The following is a 9,557-nucleotide window of genomic DNA, read 5'->3' on the forward strand; positions in this document are numbered from 1 at the left end:
AAAACACCCGATCCCGACGTCCCGTAAAAGGTCCTGCCCACACTCTACATGGTACAACAATTTGTGAAATCTAACTAATGAAAATGGGCTTGAACTGACCGCCGTACGATCCAAGAATTTACTGGTAATGAAGATTTGCGTACAATATTATGTACCATTTTGTTGTTCTAAAAAATACTGGAATCCTGTAATAAAAGCATTTCCTGTTGAACAATTATAATAACAATTTTACTGCATGTAATGCCAGCAATGACAGTGGCGGATCCAGGGGAGGGTTCCGGGGGTTGGAACCCCCCCCCTTTTTGGACGATCAATGCATTTGAATGGGGGCATATAGTTGGAATCCCCCCTCTTTGTCCTGGGTTGAGAACCCCCCTTTTTTAAATGGCTGGATCCGCCCCTGAATGACTCGATCCATTACACAAGTTTAAAAATTCAAAAGTCACGGAAGAAATTAGTCAAATATGAACAAATACTAGTATGGGCTCATATTCAAGCACACCGTCAAGGTTTTTTTTTTCAACAAAACATGGGGAAACTTTCCCAAGTGAGTAATCTATGTTTTTAAAAAACGTAATAAAACGGGAAATCTGTAATAAAGTCTGTAGATAACTGAATGATTTTCTGTAAAAATATTGGCTCAATTTGCAACAAAATCCACATTTTCTATGAAATGCAACCAGAGACATATATACACAGAGATTGGCAACTCCGTGAAATCCCATTAAAGATCGCGGCCCAGGATGAGATTCTCGTCGATAAATATTAGAACATGTAATCAAGTCGGGGATGAATAACCTCGATAGATAATCAAGAAAAGCAATGGGAAAATGATATCAGATCATACTATAATTTTTTTCTAAAAAAATCTTGAATGTTATATTTATATTTAAGTATTTATTGAGAAAAATATTTTTTTCTGCATTTTATAATTTAAAAATTCAAATCTGGTAATAATCAAGTTATTTAAGAAACTTTTCTGTACCACATTTCTGTGTTACAATAAATAGTTTGTTCCTTACAAACAGTGAAATTATGTGTGTCCGGTTCTCCGGTAATTAGCTCCTTAGAGTTGTGACAGTTGATTCACAGGTGTGCGATTACGCAATTTATTGCCCTCCGATCACCTGAATTTTGCCGGAGGTGAAGTTCTAAATGGATTATTACTTGGTAGTTGTCTTTAAAACTAAACAAATTCTGACATATTATTTTAACCATGACCAGAACTTTATTTTAACAGAAGCACTGGGCAATACTAAAGTATTCAATCAGGAAAACAAAAAAAGTCATTTAACATGTCAAAAAAGGAAATGATGCAACTTTTCATATATGAAAAATATGTAGCCAGTAGAATTTTGTCTCGTGAGAAACTGATTTTATATCTGTTTTAATTTAATTATTATGGTTAATTGTCGATTGACCTAGAATAAAATTATTTATGGAACCTTTGCATAAATTTCCTGAATGAACGTACATTATAGTGTTGTCGAAATCACTATTTTTGCTGCCATGAAATATTGAATATGAATCTGTCATTATTTGTAGTTTTTTTAAGACTTAATATCACAGACTCTGATTAAAAACAATTTGTATCATAAGTACAGTAAAATGCTCTGCTGAACTGTAGAATGTTTATGTTTTGTTTCATAGATCACCGGAGTACTACCAGTGGGATTTCCAGTGACACTAGAACAATAGAAAAGTCACTCTTCTCATGAAAGAGATAGAAAAGGTCTAAGAACAGGAGAGACCAGGGCCGTAACTAGCCTCTTCAAATAGTGAGGCAAAATATATCGCCGAGCGGAACGAGGCGAAAACATTTTGGCGAGGGGACTGGGGGCCGCTCAAGGCCCCCAGAAGCTCTGAGAAAACTAACGCAAAAACGTGCATTCTGAGCGTTTCGGCTCAGACTCTTTCTGACATTGAATTGCAATTTTTTTTTGTTTAGCTTTTTTTCGACAATATTCTGGTCTGAAAGCAAAAACATAGATTTGTTGTATTTTAAGACTTTAAGGTTTTATGGTCAACATTAAAAGACCGATATGTAGGACAAAGCAAAATTCGTAATTCTCATAATCATCAATACCGGATCTGTCTGTCTGTTTTAGTCTTGTATTGTGATTAGACTTTGGTGATATTTTTATGACTAGGTGCGGGAATTCTCGCTACATTGAAGACCCATTGGTTGCCTTCGGCTGTTGTTTGCTCTATGGTCGGGTGGTTGTCGCTTTGACATATTCACCATTTCCTTTCTCAATTTTAGATTGAAATATAGTGACAGTGCAGTATTATGCTTTAAATACTAGTACTGCTTAAGTCGACACTAGGGACACTTGACCCTGTTTTACGGTATAAATGATTCTTTTATTGTTGAAGACCCTCCAGCAACTTTGACCAAATGATTGATCATTAGTATTTTTTATTCATTGACTTTGTGTGCGATAAGGTTTCGTGCACATTTACTCCATATTCCTTTATTTTCTGTAAAAGGGTCTGAACATGACTTAATACAAGTTTAACCCATCAATGGAAATGGTCATATGGCAATACATTATTGCTTTTTGTCAAATTATTTGATACCGGAAAATTGGTGACCTTACTTTCATTTAAACCATGTCAGTTATCTATTTTTATCAACCAAAAGTAGCCAGTTGTGAATTCTTTGATATCAAATTCAATTCTCCATGCAGAAACGACCATTTTTTTCTGTGTCTTGTATATTCTTAAAACATTTTCTCGCACAATATCTGGACATCGGTGGGCATGCAACATTGCAAAACCACACGTTTACAAATGAAAATCAACACTCAGACTATTGTCATAAAGTACGACAATAAATAAGCAAAAAACAAACCCGGGACACAGAAGTTCAAACAATAGACCATCAACTCTGAAAACTAAAAGTAAAAAAGAAACATGGATCACGAAAAACATGCAGGGACGACACCAGATAATGAAGAGAACTTGCTTCTTGTTAGACACTTTCCGTGAAAACAATTTGATATTAAGACAATCTTTTGTTTCATTTTTTTTTTTTTTTTTTGAAATTTCTAACATGAGGCATTTGCCTCATTTGCCTCAATGTAGTTACGGCCCTGGAGACAATTTACGCATAAAACTCGATATGCATAGGGATGAATATCTCTTAAAACACAAAACCATTATATAACTTTTATACAACCACTATAAATAAAGTATATGTTAAAGCTAAATGTGTTAATATATGATTTTTTTATTGCCAAACATGCTGTTAATTGAACAACTTATTGTTCAACATAGGGGTGTGTAAAAAACTGCCAGATTTGACTGCATATTTTTCTTTTTTTTTTTTGAAAAAAATATATATCAAACCTTAATAATGTAGCTTTCTGGGTATCCAATTTTTAACGTGTTCCGAAATGTAGTTTCGTCACAAGAATTTTTCAAAGTTGTGTCATTTTGTCTATATGAATGTCGGTAAATTCGTATGATCGAGCACACCGACAAGTATATCGTTGGGACAACTCGATATAATGTAATCAATATACGTGAAAGATTACCTAATGTGAAGTTTATCAAAATCATCATAACATAATTGATCAACACATTATGTTTGAACAACATGAGTCCTACAATATAAGATTTAAAGGTGCATATCATTTACATTCAACGTTTTTATTGGATTTTTTTTTTACTACAATGTAACCTCGAGGTTCAACGTTGATAGTAAAAAAAAATCCCAGAAATTTTTTGAATGATATTGTAAATGATATGAACCTTCGAATTCTTATAACATCGGAATAGAAAATATGTGATCCGAATTAACCATGCACGTGTGCTACAGAAGATTATGAACTTTTATGATGTACAGGGGGTAAGGGTTTTTCTTAAACAATATTATGATCCCAAATTTGATGAATTTTGTTGGCAATACTTTAATATACACACTACATATAGCAAAGTATATATTAAATCTCAATGTATTATAATTAGGAAAAATGTTTGACTCGGTAAAAAAAAATCTCCCCCCTCCCCCCGTATTGCATGTAATGGTTTAAACCTAAAGGATTCGCACTAACTGCCTAAAAGGGGTCCGCTCCAGTCTTGAATCAGTGATTTTGTTTATCATAAACAAAATATTGTCTCACACTGAAAGGGTCAGCCGGGCAACATGCACAGCCCGGATTGTCAAAACAACTAAGATTTACAAAAAACGATTACAAAAAAAAACCATCAGTTGGACAATCTTACTGGAATCTGATTATCTCTACTGATAAATAATGCAACACTAATGACACATTTAAGTTTTGGAATGATTTTATTCACAAAGAATGTTTCTCATTGGTATACATTTCTATGCTCTTGTCTTTTCAGAGTTTATATTGGAAATTAAAAATTGCTGCATGAAAGACACTAGCTCCACATTCCTATGCATATGATTTTATATGTATGAGAATCATTCCATAAAATATCCGTTTGATATCCTTCCAATGCATGACACTGTCTAGTGGTTTTTCTGCCACAATTACAATGAAAACCTGGCTAAACTTGTGCTAAATCAAACACTTGAATCTTACATCGCTATTGATGTTAAGCAATTATTTAAAGGGCCATCCGGAACTGTTGGGTTTTATGACAGTCTTCCTTCCATACACACCATCGCTGCAAAATAATTTGAACATTCAATTAGATGATTATAATATTATTTGGCAATCCAAAGAACCTGAAAACATCAGACCACAATAAACAGAGACCCCAAAAAAGCCAATTTTACTTTACAATGAAATTGAAAAAGTAGTTAGTTACATGTCAAATCATCTTTTGGCTGTCGACAAAAAATAAATAAAATCTAAATTTCGTAGCATTTTACCACCCCCCCCTTTTTTTAACTGAATTTGTTCAAGGTATGGTGGTTTTACCCCTTTTCAGATTTCAGTATGTCATGTTGTATATCTTTTATAAATTAGATGAATTTCTAGCAAGTTTCTACGATATTCTTTATCATTTGACAAAATACTATGCATCTAATTAAATTGTTTACTATTTGAAAAAGCGCGCCTTCTTTTACTTTAATTTACTTCCCGTTATTTCACATAGCAACAAATATTAATAACTGCCACATTTGACTGCATATCAATTTTTTTTTCCCAAAAAAAATATATGTCAAGCAGCATAATTAACTTTACAAATTGGGAGAAAATCAAGATGTTCCGACTATAGGTTAGTATTAAAAAAAAATAATGAAAGGTTGGCATGATTCCAGGTTTGAACCCTGACGACACTTAAAATCGAAAATTCACTTATTTACCTATCATATGAAGATACGATGATGTGATAAACTTAACAATTAATAATTTACCTGGTGCATTATCATATTCACATTACGTTGACACGTCTCAGTTCGTCTGTGTTAGCTCATTTCAAGCTCGTAAACAATGTACACCATTTTCCGCTGTTCTTTACCGATTACCTCTAGTCAGAAGAGCCCACTGTTTACAGGGGCGATAATATTTTGTCACTGGTTCACGCACTGCTACAACATTCTTATCTTTACTCTTTCCTATCGGGTAGTGAAACTTGAGTTTGAAATTAGAAAGATTTAAAATTGTGCACAAGTTTTATCTGATCTGTTGTGGGTTTATGTTGTTCAATGTAATTTTCGGTGCAGTTATTTTCTTTTCATTTGTTATTTTTTCCTCTGTGTTACACGACCTTGTACTTTTTGTATTGCCCCTTGACATCTCCTGCTTCTGTTTAAACCTTTGATTTCACCTTTACCACTAATATCTCATCTGTTTTAAATAAAATAGTCTCATTCCCGGAATTTGTTTTACAGGAATTCATTTTAATATCAGATTTTTTCAAAGCATATAAACTGCTTGGTCTCTTCACACAACATATGTCTAGGACGGAATGCATCAATAGGTACATACATGTACCAGGTCATGAATATATAAGTACACGTTATGTGCTTTTGACCTCCACAAGAATTCTTAAAACATTAATGGATGTGCAAAGAATACTTTTGTCGTTAGGTTGTTGTCTCATTGACATATACCTCACATTTCTGTTTAGTCATAGCATCTGTGCCTTTTCAATTTATGGCAGAAAATATTAGCATAAACATTTTTTTCAAAACAGGAGAGGTGAAATAGTGATCACAGAATGAGGACATGTAAAACTGAAACAACACAACACAACAGATAATTATAAATAAGCACCATTGACAATTTGTTAAAGGACTGAAACAAACAGATGGTGACCAATGTGAGCGACTAGTGTACAGTAGTAGAGTGAACATTTCTAGTAGTCAACCTCATACGTATAGACCACTTTTTCCCGCGTTTTTTTTTCCTTTTCTTTTTAGATTACGTAATAATGCATATTACTATTATTGTGTAATAATACATATTTTCTAATTACTTATTGTGTAATAATGCATATTGCATTAATTGCGTAATATTGATAATTGACTTATTGCATAATAAAGTAGTCAACCTCATACGTATAGACCACTTTTTCCCGCGTTTTTTTTTTTCCTTTTCTTTTTAGATTACGTAATAATGCATATTACTATTATTGTGTAATAATACATATTGCTAATTACTTATTGTGTAATAATGCATATTGCATTAATTGCGTAATATTGATAATTGACTTATTGCATAATAATGCATATTATAAGTTTTATGTAATACTATGTTTTTTTAATAGGATTTATTTGTAATATATGTGCATTCTGTAGCTAATAAAGACATGATAATGAGATGTACGCAATAGTGCTATGTAATAAAGTATGATTTGCAACTGTAGCGGCAAAAAAAAAAGCAAATCAGTGTTGCAAACGCTAACTAGCAAAAATGGTGCAACATGTACATATGTTTTATATGAGTAATTAACCTGATTATTACATTCACTCGACCTTTGGGTCTGTTTACCGTAAGATAATTATTATCAATTTGATATTGATGGATATGAATAAAAAATTGTCATTAAATAATCAGGCAACAATAAGTTGGATGCTTTGTGTTATTTTGTTGTACTGTTTTTCTTCCTTTTTACCGTTTCTGTATAGTTTTCATTTTTGGCTTATTTATAAAACACAAGCAAATATATATATTTTTATTATATTAAAACGAACATTCTACAGTCATCACATTCCATAAGGAACTGTTGTGTAGTTGTCCTTGAGCACTCTTTTACCAAAAACTATTCTATAGTCCTTTTCCTCCACACATGAGATGATATCAATGGATTTGACGTTTCTACGAATTTTGTACTCGTCTGTAACTGTTACCGATTTCATTCTACCTTTTACCATCTCTTTTACTATTTCAAAGTTCAGTTCTAGTGAATTTTTATAGTTCAATGTGATGCCACGAATTTTACAGCATGTTTGGTTTCCAGCTTTGTCAGGTTTTATTAATTTAAACGCATAGTTCTTAGGCCCACCACTTACAAAAACTTCAATGTTATTGTTTGGTAGCTCATCAGTCAAATCACCCAAATAATCTCCAGTCATTGGTCGCCAATCGCCTGGTTTTGAAGAAAGTATTATTGAATCAGTGTCACAATACAGTGATCGGTCACCAAGGTTTTCAATGTATTTGTACAACTGTAGTCGAGCTTGAGCCGTAGTGTATGCAGCAATTACTACATTCGTTTTTCCAGATTCTTCAACAAATTGTTCGTTATTTATCCATTGAAGACGAACCATCTCTTCTGATACAAAGCTAACATCTTTTACTTCCTGTCCATCGCTCGTCAGTATGTCAAAATAAGTTGCTGCATCTTTAACATATGTCGTCTTAGGCAGGTTCAAACGTTGTCCAAATTTACCCCAGAAGCTTGAAAAAGAAAAGAATTAAAATACAAATTTAATATTTAAAAAATATGTTATCAAATATTCATTAAAATGTTTTTACATTTGAAACATGGTTATCTGTATTTATTTTTAGTTTTGATGTATATCTGACTTCAAGTTTACAAATTCGTAAGAAGATGAAAAAAAATAACTTACCTATTTAATATCAATTTGGCAAGTTGTCGTAAACCTGGATTCTCTTTAATGTTTTTCTCTTCCAGCCAGATTCCCTCTTTTTCGAAATAGTTCTTTATATATGTGTGTTTATCTTGGTCTGTCAAACACCACTCGGGCCAACCACTTGCCTCTTGTTTAATCTTCAAAAATGTATTTACGTATTCTGTGAAGATTCCACCTTCTTTGGTATCAGGATTGTATTGTGATACTTCGTCAAAATGCCACACTTCATAAAGTTCTGTTATTAAATATCCTTTTGATACAGCTTTTTTTATTTCGTCAGTTACCCAAGTTCCGACTATTGCTCTTTCCTCATCAGTATGCTTACATTCGTCAGTAAAGTTGTTTTTCATACATGTATGACACAACCCAAACAAAAGTTTTCCATTGCATTTTAATGGCAACACTGGTAGGAAAAATCCTCTGGGTGGAACAATTTTACATTTGATTAGCCCCTAATATCTATTGATGTCGTCAAAATTTTCGGTGATTATTTTGGGGTGACCCAAAGGAATTTTCCCCGTTTTATTAATAAACGGGTATAATGATGTTACATCATAATAATCAATTTTATCTCCTTTGGCCTCTTTGTAGGTTGTAAATGCCTCAGTTCGACCTCCATAAAAGGCGTCCCGAGGTTCCAATGGATCTTTAAGGCACAGATTTTCAACAAAATTCCTCATCTGTACATTACTCTTTAATTCATTGTCAAACTGGCATTCCCAAATCGATATATACTTGTAACCATCTTTTTCAAGAAATGACTTCTTGTCCATTGTTCGCTGGAAAAGATCAGCCATGGTATAACCAGTTACCGGATTTATGGTAGATCTTCCAAAGCATTTGTCGCAACCATGCCAGAAACAACTATGAAATTCGTATACTTCTCGTTCACCTGCTTCTGTTTCCCTATACCCATCTACTAAAAACGAACCAGTTTGTTTCTCGCTTCCGTTTCCTGCATGCATAATGTCGATAGTGTCTTTTTCTGACAGATATTTTAACCATTTCAAAGCTTTGATGGACTGCTTATGTTCACATCTGTATCCATTAGCTGGTATGATACCGATACTTTGATGCTCCAAGAAATTTCTTCTAAAAACCAGGTTACACGCTGATGCTATCGTGATGCAGCTTTCGAAAGGGTCAATTCCATCTAAATCGCCTTTCGTTGTTATATCCATAAACATTTTTCTGAACTCTAAACAACCTTTTCGTAAAATATCGACATCAGATCTACAATATTTCAACAGCTCTTCCTGGAGGTTAAAATGATCGTACTTGTGCTCTCCATACCACTGCATAAACGTGGATCTTTTGTCCCTTGTCATTCCATCTGGATTGTAGAACTTCAAATCAGGAAGATTTGGTAAATCTGTGTGCTGATTTTCTTGAGTATTGAACAAGTGTGGGAAGTAACCTTTAACCATTTCCTTTAAACCAAATGTTTTAGGAAATTTATCTAATGCCATTGGTAGAAAATTAATCGAATCAATAAATCTAATATTGCACTGGGGAACGTCGATTGACATAAACT

The 9,557-nt window shown here is 33.3% G+C and overlaps 1 long non-coding RNA gene across 1 annotated transcript; it reads right to left on the reverse strand.

Annotated features, from left to right (window-relative positions):
• Positions 1-4,277: 4,277 nt before the first annotated feature.
• LOC143063085 (uncharacterized) lies at positions 4,278-5,506 on the reverse strand. The gene is made up of 2 exons (XR_012974935.1): positions 5,339-5,506; positions 4,278-4,641 (listed from the first exon to the last, which is right to left on the reverse strand). It is a non-coding gene; the product is annotated as an uncharacterized LOC143063085 (long non-coding RNA).
• Between the last annotated feature and the right edge of the window lie 4,051 nt (positions 5,507-9,557).

Source organism: Mytilus galloprovincialis, chromosome 2 (genome assembly GCF_965363235.1).
Source record: "Mytilus galloprovincialis chromosome 2, xbMytGall1.hap1.1, whole genome shotgun sequence".
Classification (NCBI taxonomy): domain Eukaryota; kingdom Metazoa; phylum Mollusca; class Bivalvia; order Mytilida; family Mytilidae; genus Mytilus; species Mytilus galloprovincialis.